This window comes from Dipodomys spectabilis, unplaced genomic scaffold (assembly GCF_019054845.1).
Source record: "Dipodomys spectabilis isolate Male_0828 unplaced genomic scaffold, ASM1905484v1 ptg000592l, whole genome shotgun sequence".
NCBI classification, from domain to species: Eukaryota; Metazoa; Chordata; class Mammalia; order Rodentia; family Heteromyidae; genus Dipodomys; species Dipodomys spectabilis.
The window spans coordinates 542,212-548,829 of record NW_024871269.1 but is presented as its reverse complement, the minus strand read 5'-3'; the positions used below and the strand labels follow the sequence as shown (position 1 = coordinate 548,829).

Below are 6,618 nucleotides of genomic sequence, written 5' to 3'. Positions count from 1 at the left end.
TTTTAATGTGAAAGTGATGTGCACTGTGGTTATAGTCATTGTAAGGTAGTGAATACATAACTTTTCAAACTTGTTATCCCCTCTCTCATTTTTCTCAGTTTTTCCTTCACCCTAATACCCCTCCCAAGTTGTAATGTACATTTCCAACTTATTGTCTTGTGAGAAATGCTATTGCATTGGTTTGCTGTTTGTCCTTTGTCTCGCCATTTTTTTTTTGTTCCTGTTCCCTTCCCTAATTAAGGTAAATGTATACACAATACACAGGGTACCAAAATCAAACACAGCAGGGGATAAACCATAGGGGAACATCTCAAAGAAAATAGAGATCACATAGTACATCAAAAAAAGCAACCGCAAATAAATATCTGTTTCCATATCTTGGAGTTCATTTTGCTCAGCATCAGCTTATATGGTCAAATATATGCATAACAAAGCCCCTGGAAAATAGTAGTTTCATGGACACTATATCATGAAAACAACATGTCAACTGTTTTTGATGGTAAAGGTGGGATTAAGATTGGTGAATTCACGATTTTGATAAAGGAATTTCAAAAGATTTAAAAATTTATGACAGGTAAATTTTAGTTGTTCAAACTTTTTAACAACTTAGCCTATTAAGAAAATTTAACATTGTCTGGGAAAATAGGCTTTCATGCAAAGAAATCCATGGAGACTTAGCTGAGAGGGAGCAATGTGGGTGAATATGGCTCATTTTCACACTAAACAAACAAACCTCACAAACCTTGCTGTAAATCCTGTAGGTTCCCTTGAGAATTGTCCCTACCCAGGGAATATACTCTCACTGTGTAAAACAAAGTTGTAGTGGAATTTAAATTCAAAATTCTTTTTTAAAAAGACATCAAAATTTGTGAATGGACATTTAATAACCAAACAGTAATTCTCTGAAAAAGAAGGAAATATAATTCAAAATCACTTGACTTTATTAAAAGTAAGAGAAAAGAGTAATGAAGAGAGATGAGAGAAACCATAGAGGACTGTTTTCTCTCCGGTGGTGTAATGGTTTCTTGATCTTGATTCTTCCATTCTATCTTCATAAGCTATGAAGTCACAGCTCAGGACTGGAGTAACCAGTTCAGACAAAGAATACTCACAGAATGGGGGCTGGGAAAGTGGCTCAGTGGTAGAACGCTTGCCTTGCATGCCTGAGGCCCTGGGTTCAATTCCTGAACATCACATAAGCAAAAAAAAAAAAAAGCCGGAAGTGGAGCTGTGGCTCAAGTGGTAGAGCGCTAGCCTTGACCAGAAGAGCTAAGGGACAATGCCCAGGCCCAGAGTTCAGGCCCCACGACCGGACCAAAAAAAAAAAAAAACACAGAAGAAAATATTAGCAGTAGATGTAGGTGATTTATAACCTTAGACAATCTATTTAAATCTCTTCAAAATTCTCCCCTACCCTAAACTGCCCTCTTTGAACAGCTTTGTTTACTTTTCCCAAGACTGCCCTCCATTAACTGTTTAAAATTTTGTGAGGTCATATACATACTTTCTAGAGATTGCTGTTTGTTTGTAATTTTTGTGTGTTTTTGTTTGTAGTTGTGTTTTTAACTGAATTTCAAAAGGTTGTGCAAGTGTGTTACAATTAAATATGTCCATCTAATTGTCCAATGCTCTTGGATCAGAGTCACTCCTATCATTGTCAACCAACCCTTTCTCCATGATTTATTTCAGATTTACCACTTCCTTTATTACATGTGTACATTGAGTATTCTAGCTGTACTTGCCCCTTGTTCCATTTTTCATTCATTCTATGTCTTTACTATTATTCCTTTCTGGTTTCAACTTCCTGATATTCATTCTATTAAACTGTCTGTTAATACTTTGAAAGGTTTATATACATTTCATGGAGTTTCAATCCTACATATACTTAAACTGATGTCAGCATATACTTCCATAATTCATTCATCTGTAATTACAATTTGCAAGACTGGAGACGTGAAGCATCTAAACATGATTTTATTCTCATCTTTTTGGAAGATTAATCTATAGTCAACAAGAAAGTTTAAAAATCGCTTAGAATTTATAGCTAACTACCAGTTTTTATAAATGGCTTTGTGCAATGGTGTGTGATTATTTTATTTTACATAGGATATTTTCTACTACCTATAAGTTTTGGAAAAAGAAGAAAACTAAAATTTACTACTATAGAGGAATATGATAGAAATAGAAGATAGATTATAGGTTTGTCACATCTCTGATCAGTACCCATATTCAAGACTTAAAGTCATATTTATTACTATGTTAGACAGATAGGGAAAATATATGATAAGGCAACACATGATAAGGCAACTATTAGTGACTTTTTAAAATGTACCTTCTTATGTGATGAAATTTACTTTATTAGCTAATATTTGGGTTTGAATTATGGGAGGCTGATCTATTTAACACATTTCTGGAAGGTACCTACTGAACAACGCAAATGGTGGGAGATACTATTTCTACACTTTAATTAATGATTGAACTTATTTTGCATTAGTGCTGGGTAAATAAATCAACTCTATTGTAACTTGATTCCTACACTTGAAAAACTTTTAATGTCACTATCATCTACTTGTCAAGTGTTATTTTGGTGAATATGATTCTAGAAAGTTTATTTGAAAAGGAATATACTTGAAGGAGATTAAATGTAGGTTATCATTGGTTTGAGAATGACAACATTTTTATACTACAGAACCAAGTTTTACTGAAGTACCAGTGTTTTGAAGCACTAGGGTCTTCTCAATTAGTTTTTTTAAATTATATTTGACATCTAAGTCAAGTTTTCCTAGCCTTGGTAGAACAATTACGGAACTATCATTCCAGGAAATTTTTTGGCCTACTTATGCTGGACTGAAATCTTTCATTTATCATTAGCAGAGAGGTATTAAAAATAATCTTGTGACATTTGTGATTTTGTTTACTAATATGGGCTTGTCATCTGTAAATTGAAAGTTTGAACTACAGTACTTTCACTCATATTTTGTGATATCCTCTTTCATTTGAAGTTGCCTTAAATTTCACAATTGCTTGCTGCTAATTACTGCAAGGAATTGGGGCCCTGAAATATTCTAGGAAATGAAAAATTGAGATGGGTCTTCAATTACATTATGTTAGCATTTTGGATGGGCCAAGGTTAGAAGACTTGCCATTGTTATCTGATGATGCAGATAACCTGGGACCTGGTATCCTCGGACCCGTGGGTACTGTAGAAGAATAATAGCTTTTAGGCATAATATGGAGAAAAACACTTTGGGACCAGCGAGTTAATACAATAAACACAGCAGCAGTGTAAAATCTCTTCTAGATTAGAGGAAAACAATACTGTTTTTTTTTTTTTTTTTTTTTTTTTTTTTTACTATGTGAATTCAGAAGACCAAGAACACTTAGAAGGTATCACAAGTTTATACCAAAGACATTGCATTGATACTTTTTATATTCGAATATCTATTCTAAACCTAATTATTTATGTTCCAATCTATTTATGGGAATAAATTTCAATTTATTTGTCAAATTATAAATTAATTCTAGTAAGATTTACTGTGTGAAATTTAAGATCAGCACATATAAATATAAAACATATAAGTATATATAATATAAGAAATTGTTATGCATTGTTCTGTTGTGGTTAGGGTATCAAAGGCAAATCTGTTTTAAAGTATTATTCCATTATCTCTACCTCAGTTTTTGGTAGAGTTAGACCTAAAGCTTTACCATTTGTAAATGTAAAGCCTGGAGGCGAGAGGAAACACTTTGATTTAAACATTACCAATTTAAGGCCTAATATCGAGGAGAAATATATAGACTTCTCCAGGAGCTATGAAAATATTTGGTGATGGAAAGTCAGTAGTGTAAGTTTCTGCCTGGTTGTATGGTAGACAGGCCAGGATATTAAGTAAACATGCATATGAACAACATTTTCACCTTCTTGGCTTTAGCTACTTTTGAAATAATAGGTAAAATAAATATTATATATATATATATATATATATATATATATATATATATATATATATATATATATATATATATATATATATTGCTGTTTGGGTCCAGTCATGGGGCCTGAACTCTGGGCCTGGGCCCTGTCCCTCAGCTCTTCAGCTCAAGGCTAGTGCTCTACCACTTGAGCCACAGCACCACTTCCGGCTTTTTTCTTTTTCCTTATGTGGTGCTGAGGAATCAAACCTAGGACTTCAGGCATGCAAGGCATGCACTCTACCACTGAGCCAACTTCCCAGCCCAAACAATTGTATTTTGATAAAATACCTTCTATTCTGAACAGTTCGGACTGAAGTGTTCATCTCTCTATGATCCCTTGTAACTAAGATTAGTTTTGTTCCAGTAAGACAATCTATGCTGTCAGTGTAAGATATTCTGGTTGGTCTGTTCCTACATGGAAGAAGGGTAAGGGTCAGGAAGACATTTGTGCCACAGAGACCTCATTTAGGAAATTTTAAGCTGCAGAAGTTTAGAAGTGGATCTTAACCAAGGCTTACTTTGAATCCATTAGCTCCACAAAGATAACTCAGTTGATAAATAAGTACTTGAAAAGCCATCACCTTTGGACTTAGCTGTAAAAGCTTCAAAATATGATCAAATTTAAAATGAAAATGACAAAATAGTTATTGACAAAAAATTGCAAATGTGAGTAATCAACCAAACAATATAATTTTTTTCCACTATAGACAGAAATTTAGAGAAATAAGATCAATAGCATTTTTAGGAACAATAAGGGTTCCTTGTTACAAATAGGCAACCATGAATATGTGCCTGTATAAAGATTGCATCAATAACTACTTAAATTTAGAGGATACTACATGCTTCAGCAGCAGGTCTACCCAAATTACAACAATACAGAGATTAAAATGGTACTTGCACAAGGATGGTATGAAAATTTGTGAAGTATTCCATATTTTTCATTCTTCAAATGCAAGAAATGAAAAACAGTTGTTAAAAAGTTGATTACAAAAATACAAGTGTAACAATACATGTAATTCATAGAATTAAAAGTTAGTTTGACATCAGTGTATTAAATCTTCACCTTAGAAAGGCCCTTACATAGCATAACCTTTATAAAACTTGAAATTAGATAACATTGTCATTTTATCCCAAAGAAATAAAATTTAAACCATGCTCATAGGGGCTTCCGGGAAGATGGTGGAGGAGAAGCTGAAGGCTAAACAAGCTCTCGCATAGAAAGCAGTTTTAGAGTTCCAGTGAACAGTCCTAAGCCAGAGAATCACACCAAGTGTGCCATCACAGTACACAGAGTTAGGCCAGAGAGGGAAAATCCAGGCAAGGAGACAGATCTGAGCATTTGCCAGCAGCTTCGGCAGCAGCGGTGGCCATAGTCGCCATCCTGTAACACAGAGAGTCCAGGACAAAGGAGCCACATGCGGTTGGTGAGCAGATTCTACTCAACACCAGCAAGAACTGACAAGGAGCAGACATCTTCATCCTGCGGTTCACAGACCAGAGACGACCCAGGAACCAAGACTCGGTGAAAGTAGAAGCCTAACATCCTCACTCCTTCTCAGGGAGCAGAGGAGAGAAGGCCACCCCTCCCCCCCACAACCGGACACCTCCATCTTGGATACTGACAAAGCTCAGTGGAGCTGCTAGCTCCAACTAAGGCCTTGGAAGAAAACTAGAGTCATTTAGCAGGTCACAAGAACCTAAATTGACCTGCCAGACTCAGCTTCACCCCGGGAAATGTCACCCAGCTCAGGCGCAAGCCCCAGGAATGGCTTTCTTCACTGGGTAATCAGAGCCAGAGGCTGCCCCTCCCTTAAGCAGCCTTGACAATCAATTGAAATTCAGTAAACATAAACCCAGAGAGTGGCTCCAGCCTGGGCTCGTGAGTTTCTAACAAGCTAGCCCTCAGGAAAAGCTAATGTTTGCTGAAAAGCCTCAACTCTACCCAGAACCTAGCCTCATCACAGCATCTCCAAACGAGGAAAAAGCCATCTCCCTCTTTGTGATAATCAAAGCAGATCCCCCTCCCATTAAAGTAATCTGAGAGGAGGATCACAAAATCCTGGGTAAAGCAGAGCATTTTTTGGCCTGTTCAAACTGACTTAAGAAACCAACCAAGCCACAGGAAAATCAAACACCACAAGCAGATCAGAGACTCCAACAAGAGGCTGGTTACAGACACAAGGGAGATACAGGATTTTTCCCACCACTCCCAAAAAAATCAAAATATTTTTTCTTTTTTTGTACATTTTATAAAAAAAATTTTCTAAAACTTTTTTTTAATTTTTAATTTTTACCTTTTTTGAAAATAAATGTTTCCTAGTAACTTTTTTTCCCTCTTATACTTCTTATTTTAGGGGTATATTTGTGTGTGCGTTTTTCTTTCTTTTTTCTTCTTTAAATTTTTTTTTTGTTTTTTGTTTTGCTCTATTGAACTTCTGACCTTTTTTTCTTTCTTTCTTATCCTTTTCACCTTTTCTTCTCTTTCATTCTTTTTTATGTGACTTAATTGTTTTTCTACACATCCTCAGATATACCCATAGTCGATTATTAGACCTTCTCCTCCATTGTGTACACACTTAATCCACAAATTTATTACTCAGTTCAAAACCTCTTAGACTTAAATTCCTTGATAGCAGTACTACC

General features: G+C 35.4%; 1 pseudogene; it reads left to right on the top strand.

Moving 5' to 3' along the window:
- Window positions 1–4,814: 4,814 nt before the first annotated feature.
- On the top strand, window positions 4,815–4,914 carry LOC122100644 (annotated as a pseudogene).
- The last annotated feature ends 1,704 nt before the right edge of the window (window positions 4,915–6,618 follow it).